The sequence below is a fragment of the Triturus cristatus genome, chromosome 12 (genome assembly GCF_964204655.1).
Source record: "Triturus cristatus chromosome 12, aTriCri1.1, whole genome shotgun sequence".
Taxonomy (NCBI): Eukaryota; Metazoa; Chordata; class Amphibia; order Caudata; family Salamandridae; genus Triturus; species Triturus cristatus.
Window position 1 is genome coordinate 505,992,601 of NC_140595.1, and position 15,281 is coordinate 506,007,881.

The window sequence follows — 15,281 nt, forward strand, 5'->3', positions numbered from 1 at the left end:
AGTCAGACATAAAATCTTTGACGAAGACGAACTTGGTCGGTGTATCTGACCCACACTCCATCATGGTCAGCTTCAAATTGCGTCAGGGCTCAGTTTACCATGACCATCACTGGTACGTTGTGCTTCTTGGCTCTATTCGACCGTAAACTTTAAAAGTTCATATCTTTGCTTCTCTTTATTGGATTTTTTGTCATGTTTTTTCATTTAACTTATTACATTTTCCTTGTTTTTTTAATCCGGTGTGGGATCCTTTTTGTTTTGCTTCTCGACATTACTCTTTTGGAACTGCATAACTACTCTATGCATTGCCCTATGTTAAGCCTGTCTACTCTGTGTCATAGCTAGCTGGGGGTTGAGCTCACCCTTTATTAGAACTTTGGAATGTTGAGTGGTCCATTGAACACAATGGAGTGCTCCGGGCTTCTAATGTTTTCTTTTCACTGCTGTCCCTGTGGAAAAAGGCCTCACAGAGCACAAGGGGATTTCAACCCCCTTGGGCTCTGTGAGGCCTTTGTTACTAATTAGAACATTGTACCTTCTAGGGGCGGAATGTTCTAATAGTCTTATAGCCCGCTATATCTGGCCCATTTTGGCTGGTATAGCCCACTCTGACGGGCTACAAGGGTTCACCCTGTCAAGATTTGTCATTATTGCTTCAGCTAGGTATTCATCAGCCCCCATTACTGATGTGATTTCTTACAGGCATGCCCATGACATGGTAATGCTATTGAAGTGTTTGGATGATTAGATTATTTAGGGTTTGAGTTTTTCTCTGGCAGCCGCATAGATGGGGTAAGGCTGTCACTAACTTTAGACTTGAAAGTGCAGTTTTATGTTTGAGAGCTCTTGGCTACACAGATCTCCATGGATTTTTAGCTCTGGCATCACGGTACAACTGTTGACTGATGTGATCAACAAGAAACTGCTTTCAGAGTCCTACTGATAGAGGGAGTTAGGCAGTACCCAGATGTTGGTTTTCCTGAATACAGTATTTGATTTTGCCAAATGTGTGCGTTTCCAGTGCTTGTGTTGCACTTTTTGGCTTGTGGCAAAGTTTAAACATGATACAGCAGACCTGATTTGGCTATTGTTTCAAGTCAGTGATCATGACTATTGTTATGAAATTATGTGATAAAAGCACTTAGCATGACGTATTTATTGTAAAAAGCATATGTTAACGTTTATAGGCATTCAAGCGTGGATTGTTATTACCCTATATTAAATCCTACAGATAGGCATGTTGTTACTTGGAATCTCGCAGATTATCGGAGTAGGCAATGGATTTTATAGTGGTCATTCTGTGTGATAAACCATGACTATAGAAGGTTTGCTCTGTGAGACTCCTTGTATTCTGCTTAGCCAACTGTAAATTTGCATACCTTTCTAAATGTATGACTATGTCTGATGGTTGCTTTGTCAAAAAGCTTACACCCAGAACTGGAGGTCCGGCTTGGTTATGGTGATCAGTTGATGGCCTTATTTGGAGCACTACAGATTATGTCCAATACCATAGGTGTGGTGTGCCAATGACAAAAGCAGTTGGTCTAGCATTCTTATTTTTGAAAAGCATATGTTAAAGCCAGTAAGCCTTTAACAGTAGTCTGTTCTCACATTGTATTACAGGCAATAGACAGATATTTTGTTACATACAATCTTGCAGATTTCAGTAGTAAGCACGTGCTTTGTCATTGGACACCCACTCTGACAATCCCTGGGGGGGTGTTAATGTACTGATTTTTGTTAGGCCATTTTGAGAGGGTTTGTATATTGTTTTGCAAACTATATTTTTCTATGTATTTGAAATGTTATAACTGTATGCACATTGTTTGCCAGCTCATACGCATTTGAATAGGCCAGTGTCGAATAAAGGGTAGAGAAAATATTAAAGTGTAAAGTCTTCATCGGTTCATTGGGACAACCTAACGTTATAAAAAATTCAGTAGGCCTGACCTACTTATTGCTAAAAGCATGCATTAACAATAGTAAGCTTTTAATTATGTATTATTACACTGTGCTACAACCTGTAGCCAGGTGTTTTGTATCATGAAATTTCAAAGATAACCCTAGTAGGCAAGTCTTTTGGTGTTGATGATCTACACAAACAAACTGTGGGGATGGAAGATATGCACCACAATCATCCTTGTTTGTGAATAGTCCAGTCTGCTGGATGGGGTACATGGTAGCCAGTTAACAAGCCGGCTGGGAGCTCCTTCCCCCAGGATCGATAACGCATGAATAACGGCACGGAAGCAGGGAGAAACTTACCTAAGTGGTGGCAGAAAGGCCAAAAGTGGCCATAGGGAGAGGTTTTTATGATTGCTGAGGATGTGGGGAGAGCAGGCGGCATTGTTCTCACTCTGGAATCATCATGGCAACTGTGGAAGAAGGACCGCCAGAGATCACCAGCACAGAGGTCCCCACAGAAGGGGTTCCTCCAAGCAAGAGATTCCAGACACTAATGGAGAAATGTCCAAAACAGGACAAGAGAGCACAAGCACAATCCCAATCTCACCATACACGGGGGTATATACATAACTCTACAGGACAGGTAGGGCTTGAGAGACTCCTAATAGGGCTAACAGAAGAGGTTAGGTCCAAATTTGCATTTTTTCGGAGAAATAACTTGTGAGGTGTTGGAGGGTAAAATGAATATATTGAATCAACGGAGAAATATGCTGTAGGCCTCCTTGAGAGGAGCTAATGGGAAAAGTGGAGGTCAATTGTGAGGAAATGAAAGCACTGAAATCAAGCAAGAAGGAACTTTGTAACAAACTAGAGACATTAGAGAATAACGCTAGACATATCAACCTGAGAATATTAAACATTCCCAAAGGAGTAGAAGGTGAGGACCTGAAAGGGTTCATTGTAAAACTAATCAATATATTTATTACATCAATAGATCCCAATGAGCTGCACTCAGATATACCGTGAATTCATCATAATCGTTTCTGAAAACATCCAAACAGGAAGAAGACAAGAAAGATTCATATTAACATTAAGTCTTATACCCTTAAAAAGTTGATTCTCACAGATGCCTTGAAAGCAGGCATTTATAAAAAAAAAGCCAGTCCTTTCGTATCGGATCCAATATACCTATGGTCACAACAGACTTATAAGAACAGTAGGGAACCCCAGGTAAAATGACAGGTGGTAATAGGGAGCACCCCTTAAGTGTCCTTCCCTGGAATGTGAATTGACTTAGGGTTAAAAGTAGAAGGAGAAAGATCTTGGAATATTTAAGGCAATCAGAGGCTGGGGTAGTGTGGAAATGTGGATTTTCCTGATCAGTTATGTCCCCTATCTTGGACCCCAACGGTTCTGTATGCATGTTACAAGTACATGTATGTTCCCTCCAGTTCCAGTTTCTAAGACGCAAACACATGTGTGTCTACCGTCAACATGTTCTCTGTCAGATCCGCCATCAATGGGCTGGATATTCGATTCCTAAGCATGAAAGGCCACCGACTTTATATGGCTCAGTTACTCCATTTTTTTCAGTTCAGGCAAGTAGGCTCGATTCTGTCCTCAAAGCCTTTCCCTGCTCTCTGTCTTTGACAGCTTCAGCTTGAGCTCGCATCCGTATCCATGAACTTTGTCCTACTCCCTGTGCAGCTAACGGTGCCTGCCTCGGCCAGTTTTCGCCTGCCTGCCAAGAAGCTGTATTTCACCTTCGAATTATCTATTTTTCTCTTCAGCCGATGCATTCCTGTCTAGTGATTTAGGTAAACATTTCCTCTAGCTCACAAGCAAGGGACTCAGCCTTTCCGTCCTCCTGCAAATGATTCATAGCCCTGCTGCCATGGAAGGTTTTCTGCCTCTCGCATCTCACATAGACATTTAGGCGTTTGTGCACGCACACAGTCAGTATAGACTAGATTATGTCCGAAAGTCCTTCCTTGTGGATAACATAGTTCTTTAAACATAGGATGTTAGATATGATTTGGGATTAGGTTGACTTGACCCCTCAGACTTTTCGTCTCCATATGTAGAGTTAATGTCAAGTCCCCTTCACCTCCTAGTTGCACGTCAATTACACGTCATGCTGCTGCGCGCGCATCTATGCCAAGTATTATCTTATAGATCCACCTATGTCTGATAATCCTAACCAATCATGTTTCTTTAATTCCTTATTACGCCTAGTTTCGATTACGTACCTGTCATGTCACTTTTCTTATCAAATGTTACGCCTTCTACATTCGTTTCATTGTAATGTACTTATTATAAAAATGCATGTCTGTCAATAAAGTATTGTACTTCACTTCCTGAACCTTCTTGGTGACGGAACCTGAAGGCCGCGACTCGAGTCGGCCATTTTGAATGGAATAAAGCCCATTTAGAAAAACCTCTTATACCACGGATTCTGCCTCTTGTTATTCTGAGCTATTTTACTTCATTTTAAGATTCCGTATGAAATTCAGTCCGGTAAAGAAGATTTTATTTACCACATAATGGCGCCCGAACAGGGACACTTTCTCATCTCACGCGCCGGCGGTGCGTTGCAGGCCCGGTCTCCTGCCACAGCTGGACGGACCATAAACGCGTACCAGCAGGATTTCCTGTAAGCTCCCTCCGGTCAAGCGGGGGCGACTGAGGCTGCGATCAACCCAGACGAGGCGGTGAGAAGTGCAAGGTATCCCGACCAGAGCCTAGCTGAGAGAGCAAGATCCGAGGTATACAGAGGCCCACCAGGTTTTTCGAAATCCCGATGTCCAGAGGGTCCGCTGTCCGCAGTCATCGAGTCCTGTCCATTCTCTGAGGCCTTCCGTTTCAAGGAGCTACTCGGTGAGTACCATCGCCGGGGAGGCGTGTTGACGCGCACATAGGTTGTGCCGGTCAAGACGGATTTGGGTACACAAATCCGGTCTGCACTGTTTAGCAGTGTATATGTACTGTTTAGCAGTATATCAAGTATTCCGAAGTATTCAGTTATTGTCAAGAATTCAGCGTGGTGATTAGTTAGGCAGACTGTCATCATTGTCGGTCATTGTTACAATGTTTAATGTTTAATGTTTAAAGTATTCAAATATTGTGGTATGAATGATTGTTCATTGTTCACTGTTCATTATTGTGTTTTTTCGTATTAAGAAAATTCAAGAGTAAGTATCAGATCAGTTGTCAATATGCCGCTCTTCTCGAAGTTAAGACAGATTACTACCAGAAAAGGGGTGCTTGAAGAAGCAGTTCCTATTCCTCCTAGGGACACTCCAGGGCATTTTATGTACCATAAGCATGGCTTAGATGCCATATTGTTTCTTGATCTATGGGTAGATTATACCAAGGGATTGCCGGAAAGTCAAAGGTGGCCCGCAGCGGGAACCTGGGATGCAGAGTGCATCATGAAAGTGGAGGAAGAGTTATGGAAAAGAAAGGTCAGACAGTCACAGAAAGACGCTGTTGAGTTATGGCGTAAAGAATCTCATAGACGAACAGAAAAAGCACGTAGACAAGAAGAGAGGAGTAAAGAAAGTTCAAATAAAGCTCAAGAAAATCTATTAATTGAGGAAGGTATCCGAGTGAAATCAGAACAAGAAAATAGACAGAGAAATGCTCTTATGAATGGTATGTATCCCCTCCTAGCCGAAGGACTACCTAAGGCTGCTCCAGAGATACCAAAAGACTTGCCACCCCCATTATTTCCAATTAAGGTACATCCAAAAGGGCATCCCAGAACCGCAGAAGATGTCTTTCTTTCCTCATATCTAGACGACGCAGCTCCCGAGTATGCTAACGCCACACCACATAGACCGTCTGGCGGAGGGGTTCAACGTCAGGATCAGGTATCTGTTCCCGTGCAACAGCAAGTCCCGACACAAGCTTCGGCAAGCACATCTGTTTCCGCATCTGTCTCCGCAGTCGACTCTACAGAGGTATCGACACCCATAGTTGCTGTGTCACGTTCAACGAACCCATTCACACCCGACGCCCCAGATGGGGCCACGGGAGGTGCTAGCAGTACCTTTACATCACCTAGAATAAATAAACTTGTCTTTCAAGAGTCAGCACATTCACGTACACCAAAATTCGTAAGTGAACGTACGCTTAAGGAACTCCTTGTTAATTGTAGATATGACCCGGTGGTTGGTAAAGAGGACGAAATGGTCCTGGCATCATTACGTATCAGGCGAGCCGCAGAGTATTTAGCAAGGTTACCAGGAATGACTACGCATCTAGATAACATATATCATTTTGTTCAAACAGGACGAGATCCAGGATGTATTAACAGAGCTATGGAATTCCAGAAAGTAGAGATACAGGGGGAACTGTTACGTTTCCTCATAAACTGTGTAATCAGAAATCAAGACCGTCCGGGGGTAGACCCGAATGCAATGCTTATTCTTACAAGATGGAGTCAGAATATATCAGAAGGGAGACACGATAAACAAAATTGTATAATAGCCATGTGCCGAAAAATCCGTAAAGAAATAGAACGTATTCATGAAGAAAGATTGGGAACAGACGAGTTTGAGCAAGATGAAGTGTCCGAATCAGGGAATTCCGCAAGACAGTCAGAGACCATAGCCTATGTAGGCAGAGGAAGATCCTGTGAAAATACTCGATGTTTTTCTGATCCCATACACTCTGTATGCCCAAATAATAGCAGAACATATCCGACGCCCGTAATAAATCTGAAATCTCCTGAACATTCGTTTCAAGCCGCAGATAAAATACTACGAGAACGAAGGGGTTACCACCTCCTCGATTCCATGGATGAGCAAGAATTAGCCAGATCAGCCGTTCACTGGATTGACAGTCCTGAAAAATACGGTGATGAGACCGTAGCACACACGTTTTTTAATCTCAGTACAGATGAACAACGTTTAGCTGGAATCTATATGATTCAGCAACTCCTTATATTATATAAGAGCCAACATGCTGACCCTGGTCCTTTACCTGATATATTAACGGAACTACTCATGAACAGATGGAGAGGTTCTAGTAACAAGCTAATTAAAGAGATATTAGTGTCGCGTAAACAGTATGTCCTTTTTGTAAGTCCGGATTCTCTCTCGCTGCCCCGCAGAGAAAGAGCGCCGTACTATATGGATAGACAAAATCCCTTACGAGAAGTGCACCCAATAAAAGGCGAAGACAATGAGTTTCACCGTGTATTTGTTTACACACCCATATCAAAAATGGAATTATTGGAAATGAAAAAAGTAGTACCTAGTCATGACAAAGACCCAGCGGGTTTCCACCGAGAAATTAAAGACATGTTACTGATGGGAGAGTACACCTTTCCTGATATTATGACGATATTAAAGGTGCTTTTGCATGCTGGCATTTATGAAAAACTGAAAGAAAAAGAGTGGGAAGTGGGAGACCAAAAGATAGACTGGACAGCATTAGCAGAGGAAGAAAGGGGCCGAACTGCAGGTTCAGGGCTCGGGGATAAAGTTAAACTGTTACCAGGTTTACTAGTACAGGTACTGCCACGTTTATTAACTACAAAAAAGGAAGATTGGGGTGCAATCACAGCCTGCAAACAAAAGCAAGATGAAGACACAAGCGATTATTATGCTCGATTTGAAAAATGTTTTGGTATAAATAGTGGTATAAAAGCAAGTAGTGACTCATATCCACATTTATTTGTGACAAAATTAGTGGAAAATGCATTACCTCCAGTAAAGAATAGAATATTGAAATTCGAGAGTACCTGGCAAAGTAACACTCCGTCGCAAATGCTACAAATGTTACAGTATCATCACAATAGAATTAGGGATGAACAAGAACACGAGCATAGACGCATGAAAGATACAAAAATGAAAATGCTAGTTTCTCAGACAGTACCAGCAGATGGTCACAAAAAGGGTGTGACACATTCTGGTGATTCTGCAGTTCCTGTAAAAGGAACCTGCAATTACTGTAAACAACTAGGCCATTATGTACACGATTGTCCAGTCCTGAAACGTAATATAGCTACAGGTATTGCAAAAGAGAGACCACGATTAGTTAGACACGATCAGAATGAACAAGGAGCTATGCAGCATGGACAGTCCATGCCAGTTCAGCAACAGTCCATGCCAGCCTCACAGCAACCCATACAGTTTGTGCCAGCTGCACCACCGTTGCCTGCTACTGCCACACAAACCACAACACGACAAATGTATCAGACTGCACAGTATGAATACCCTGAGTATCAGCGTTACGCATGAACCAGCCTAGAGAGGGAAGTTGACTTACCGCTTATCGAGATTCCTGTAGATCAAGAAGGACCTTATGTACATAGTGAATTATTAGGTCAAGATAGAAAATTCTTACTCGATACAGGGGCAAGTCGAACAACCATAAAACGTAGTGAAGTTCCAGGGGCACCCCTCTCAGGCTCTCAAAATGTTTCCCTTGGTTTTTCAGGAAAACCTATTGTTAATGAAGTATCACAGCCTCTACCACTTACGATAGGACCTTTGACACGAACTACAGATTTATTGCTTACTAAATCATGCCCAGAAAATCTGTTAGGAATTAAAACTCTGAAAGCACTAGGAGCCATAATATGTTGTTCTCCGGAAGGAGTAAGGTTGTTTTTACGTGATTTTAAAGGTCACTATGTGTCTAGAGACATGGATCCCCGACTACAGACTTTACCAGTACATCTATGGGCACAAGGCCCTACGGATGTTGGCTGCATGAACATTACACCCTATCGAGTCACATTGAAAGCAGGAGTGGTACTACCACGAATGCGACAATACAAGTTACCGCATGATGCTGTAGAGGCTTTGCTGAAAATCATTGATGAGCTGATTGCCCAGGGAGTAGTTGTAGAAACAGACTCCAATATATGTAATTCACCGATAATTCCGATTCTTAAACGAACTGATCCTACTGCCCCACCAGTGTACCGATTGGTTATTGATTTGCGTGAACTAAACAAGTGCATTGTACCACAATTTCCTGTGGTCCCTGATATATCATCATTATTGACAGCAATTGATTCCGAAGCAACATTCTTTACTGTAATTGATCTCAAGAATGCCTTTTTCAGCGTCCCAATAGATCCGGAAAGCCAATACTTGTTCGGATTCAGTTTAAATGGGCGCAGTTTTAAATTCTCGCGCGCTCCCCAAGGATTCACAGAAAGCCCCAGCATCTACAGCCAAGCACTGAAACGAGAACTTGACAGTATCCACATGCCAGTCAATACTGCACTGCTTCAATATGTCGATGATCTGTTGATCACCGCGAGAAGCGAACCTGAATGTGAAAAGGCTTCTCTGACAGTTTTACATTTTTTAGCCGACAAGGGGCACAAGGTGTCTCCTTCTAAGCTGCAATTCTGTGTCCAGCGAGTTATTTATCTTGGTCACTCGCTGTCCAAGGAGGGAAGGCAGCTTACACCAGATCGCATCCAGTTAATTGCTAACATATCAATACCCCAGACACAAAAGGAGGTGCGAGCTTTCATAGGCCTCACTTCATATTGTAGGCAGTGGATCCCTCAGTACGCATTTCTAGCAAAACCACTCATTCAGTTAACCACACAGGAGGCAGCCACATCGACTGTTCTCCCTTGGACTCAGGAACATACACAAGCTTTTGAAAGCCTAAAGGAAGCTTTATGTCAAGCGCCTGTTTTAGCAACACCATGTTATAGCAAACATTTTACACTTTTTGTTACAGAACGTGAAGGTACTGCCTTGTCAGTACTCACTCAGGATCAAGCAGGATCACGCAAGCCATGTGCTTATTTTTCCAGTACATTAGATCCCGTAGCTCAGGCTTTGCCTGCATGCCTGAAATCAGTGGCAGCGACAGCTTTAGCAATCAGACAAAGCGATGCCATAGTATTAGGACACCCATTGACAGTACAAGTACCTCATGCAGTAGAGGTTCTTGTGAACCGAACACAAACACAACACTTGACCATAGCAAGACTTACCGGTTATGAACTGACATTGTTTCAACCACACATAGAGATCCGACGGTGTAATACATTGAATCCTGCTACACTATTACCTGTAATTGGAACAGACCCACTAGCTCATGATTGTGTTGAAATCATTGAAATAAAGACGAAATCCAGACAAGACCTGACAGACGTTCCGTTGTTAGATCCAGACCTGACGTTGTATGTAGACGGATCGTGCATGAGAACAAGTACAGGAGATTTAGTGGCCGCGTATGCAGTCACAACAGACACTGAAGTTATTGAGACAAATTGTATAGATACTTTGTCAGCCCAAGCAGCAGAACTTATTGCTCTAACACAAGCCTGTATTCAAGCCACAAATAAGAAAGTTAATGTATACACTGACTCACGTTATGCATTCGGAGTTGTACACGACTTCGGCGTGCTGTGGCGAGAGAGAGGTTATTTAACTTCCCATGGTGCCCACATTCAGCACGGACCTCTCATTCATGCCTTGTTAGACGCAATACATCTACCCACTGCTATATCGATTATGAAATGTAAAGCACACACGAAGGTTACTGATATCATTTCTCAAGGCAATGATTTAGCTGATAGAACAGCTAAACAGACTGCTCAGAATCGCACATTAGACATGACAAAGCCAATAGTTCAGACACCAACACAGTGTATGACAATTAAGGATCCCGCACTTGACGTAATTGACATACAGACACACGCCACAGCAGAAGAAATAAAGAAGTGGACTGAACTAGGAGGGATCCAGACAGATCAGGGATGGATGACGAAGGAGAAATCTGTATGGTTTCTCCCTGATTCCATGGTTCAAGCCATTATAGCTACAGTTCACAGTCCAGCACATTTAGGAGAGAAGGCTATGCTAGACAGCATTCAGCACATTTGGTTTAACAAACATTTACGAGCAGCAGCTAAACAAAAGGTTCGTACCTGTATGATATGTTGTCAGTTTAATCCAGGAAAGAGTGTTCCCGTAGAGCAGGGTGGATTTCAGCCTCCTGACCATCCTTTTGAAGTCCTCCAGATGGATTATATTCAGATGGAACGTTGTCGAGGATTCAAATATGTTCTCGTAGTTGTCTGCGCTCTCTCCCGTTGGACAGAGGCGTATCCCGTATCAGATTATACTGCCCCGACTACTGCCAAGCAGCTAGTTCGAGAATTCTTCCCACGGTACGGTTTACCACGTGTTGTATATTCAGATAACGGCCAGCCTTTCTCATCCGAATTAATGAAACATGTCTCACTTTTGTTGGGATATCAGTGGAAATTCCACTGTGTCCGACACCCCGAGGCAGCAGGTCTCGTGGAACGACATAATCAACTTTTAAAAATCAGATTGTCTAAAATATGTCAGGAAAAAGGTGTGGACTGGATAGTAGCCTTACCAGTTGCGCTATTTTACATGAGGATGGTAGCACACTCTCGAACAGGGCTATCCCCTTATGAGGTGATCTTTGGTAGACCACCGAATATGTGGGGGACGCCTATACCCCGTAAAATAACTGATGTTGACTGTAATATGCTGACAGATTACCTGGCTTCTTTGATGTCTGCACTACAATCTTGTCGTTCACAGGTAGTCGCAGCTTTTCCCGACAACACCGAGGTGAAACCTCATGACGTAATTCCCGGCGATTATGTTCTCGTCAGGAATTTTGATCGGAAAACCCAACTGGAGCCAAGGTGGAGGCTTCCTAAGTTGGTCCTGCTGACGACCAGAACAGCTGTGAAGATCGAAGGGAGAAAAGGCTGGGTGCATTCCAGCCATATCAAAAGATTTCATGGACTTCCTCCTGACACAAACAGTACTCCCCGTGTGTCTTCCCCCATTGACTCAAAACTACCTTTGGCTGAGGCCAGTAGCACCGAACTCTATAAGCAGAAACTCAGGTCCAGATCCAAACTGTCGGACGATTTGATTGTTTAAGTCCTCTCCAAGGTGAAGCGGTTGAATCTGTCCCGACATGTATCCCTTAGGTCTGAATGACGTAGAGTCCAGAATCATAATGAAACGACATGCTTATTGTAAATTACTGCGTAGCCACTGTATTGTGATTTTATTAATTTTGTTTTCCTTGAGTTTTTTAATAGTTACTACAAGTATATTGTTGCATATGTATTATCCTGTTTCTAAACGTGCTTTCAATATAACTGATGAACATTCTTTTAGTGACCTACCCCCACATGAGTTGTCCTATAGACTTGCGCTGCGCAACAACACCTTCATTAGTATGTTACATCATTCCCATCAGACTAGTAATGCTACCAATTGTTGGGTGTGTGGCCGACTCCCTCCCTATCAGAATAACAAAGGAGTTCTGCCTTTCTTTCCACATCCGTTCACACACAATGGCTCCTGTGGAGCCTGGTTTAGTTTATTAAATTCCATAGACCCAGACACAGCAGTTTATCAACAACATTGGATATGGGGAAATCTGAATCTAGTTTTATTCAAAATCTGTCACCCTAATAAGGAGGGTCACCCCAGTAGAACAGGAACTGATTTAGAAAATGAAGTGTATAAATTAGGTAATTTTACGCCTAATCTTATGATTTTGAATGTCAAAACCGAAGTTGAACTAATTCTGCCCACTATGTCAGTATTTCCAGTTAAGGGTGAATTATGTGTAAGAAAAGTTGGTTCCATACACATGGGCCATAGCCAATGCGTTACTACAGTAGAATATAGTGATCAAGGTAAATCTTCATTTAGAGCTTCTCGTCATTCTTACTTTATATGTGATCAGACGGCATATATGCGTCTGCCTCTAGATTGGGATGGTACCTGTTACATAGCATTCCTTTTGCCACCTGTTTTCCTAGCTCCCCCTGATTATTATCGAAATGTTCATTTAGTACACAAAAGAGAGCGTAGAGATCTCCCAGTTGTCGATTATACTGAAACGGCATGGGACAAGTATGTAGATTTCAATAAAGGTATCTTTCCCTATATAGGTACAATATCAAATAGTAAGCTGATACGCAGACTAACCAAGACTCTTGAAGCTGTAGTAAACGAGACTATAGCCGCCCTAGGCAATCTGACAGAGGAACAATCAGTGATGAGAATTGTTGTTCTCCAGAATCGTCTTGTCCTCGACGTCATCCTGGCCGATAGGGGCGGAGCTTGCAGGATCATCGGATCCAGCTGCTGCATATTCATACCAGAAAATTCGCCATCTGTATATAAAGCTATAACGCGCCTTCATAAGATTGTAAGCCAGATACACGAGAATCCAGGCACTTGGACGTGGTCCGGGTGGTTTTGGAGTGTGATATCAGCCTGGGGATGGAGAGTTCTATCCTTCCTAGGTATTGGCCTTCTTATGCTCTTCAGTTGTTGTTTATGCCTGCAATGTGGACCAGCGATTTGTGGTCTGTGTGCCACATCATGCATTCCATATCAAAGTTCTCGTTCAAAATGCCGGAAGAAGAAGGAAGAAGAAATGATGCTCCATGAGCAAATCGATGGAATGATGAAGATTGATATCTCTTGAAGGGCAAGTAGGGGACAAGGAGGGAATGTGGAAATGTGGATTTTCCTGATCAGTTATGTCCCCTATCTTGGACCCCAACGGTTCTGTATGCATGTTACAAGTACATGTATGTTCCCTCCAGTTCCAGTTTCTAAGACGCAAACACATGTGTGTCTACCGTCAACATGTTCTCTGTCAGATCCGCCATCAATGGGCTGGATATTCGATTCCTAAGCATGAAAGGCCACCGACTTTATATGGCTCAGTTACTCCATTTTTTTCAGTTCAGGCAAGTAGGCCCGATTCTGTCCTCAAAGCCTTTCCCTGCTCTCTGTCTTTGACAGCTTCAGCTTGAGCTCGCATCCGTATCCATGAACTTTGTCCTACTCCCTGTGCAGCTAACGGTGCCTGCCTCGGCCAGTTTTCGCCTGCCTGCCAAGAAGCTGTATTTCACCTTCGAATTATCTATTTTTCTCTTCAGCCGATGCATTCCTGTCTAGTGATTTAGGTAAACATTTCCTCTAGCTCACAAGCAAGGGACTCAGCCTTTCCGTCCTCCTGCAAATGATTCATAGCCCTGCTGCCATGGAAGGTTTTCTGCCTCTCGCATCTCACATAGACATTTAGGCGTTTGTGCACGCACACAGTCAGTATAGACTAGATTATGTCCGAAAGTCCTTCCTTGTGGATAACATAGTTCTTTAAACATAGGATGTTAGATATGATTTGGGATTAGGTTGACTTGACCCCTCAGACTTTTCGTCTCCATATGTAGAGTTAATGTCAAGTCCCCTTCACCTCCTAGTTGCACGTCAATTACACGTCATGCTGCTGCGCGCGCATCTATGCCAAGTATTATCTTATAGATCCACCTATGTCTGATAATCCTAACCAATCATGTTTCTTTAATTCCTTATTACGCCTAGTTTCGATTACGTACCTGTCATGTCACTTTTCTTATCAAATGTTACGCCTTCTACATTCGTTTCATTGTAATGTACTTATTATAAAAATGCATGTCTGTCAATAAAGTATTGTACTTCACTTCCTGAACCTTCTTGGTGACGGAACCTGAAGGCCGCGACTCGAGTCGGCCATTTTGAATGGAATAAAGCCCATTTAGAAAAACCTCTTATACCACGGATTCTGCCTCTTGTTATTCTGAGCTATTTTACTTCATTTTAAGATTCCGTATGAAATTCAGTCCGGTAAAGAAGATTTTATTTACCACAGTAGAAATATTACAAGAGACTCACTTAATGAAGAAGGAGCGTGTGGAAGCCCTATAGGGGCAAATATGGATTAGGGATTTTGCATGTACAGATCAGGTTTGTTGTTCAAAGGGGATATCGGTTTCGATAAAGAGTTCAGCATACAATACCCTGGGTGATCATACATCAGATCCCGGGGGCATTTGTTAATAGCGAAGATTCAGATATATAGTGCCTGTTATGCAATAGCAGGTTTTTATGTTCCTAATATTGATGAAACTGCCCCTCATCAGATTCTATAGCCTCAGCTGTTGGAGTTAACAGTGGCAATAGTGATGGGGGGATGATTTTAATGTACTAATGGACACCTCCCTTGATAAATCTCCTATGAGAAGTACAGCCAACTCACCAAAGATGCTAGTGCAGGTGCAGCAGCTGATGAAGGACCTGGGATTACGCGACATGTGGAGAAAAAGGGCCAGTAAGTCTAAAAGCTTCACATTTCATAATAAGAAGCATGGTCACCTTTCAAGAGTAGATTTCTTACTTCTGGATGTTAGATTGAATAATAGAGTGAAAGGGATGAGTCACCTTCCTGAGCATTTATCTGATTACTCTGCAGTTAAATTAGATCAGCTCCTGGCAAAGGGTCAAGAGTCTCCGCGGTTGGATGTTAGATCAGACTTCATTGAGAGATCAGAC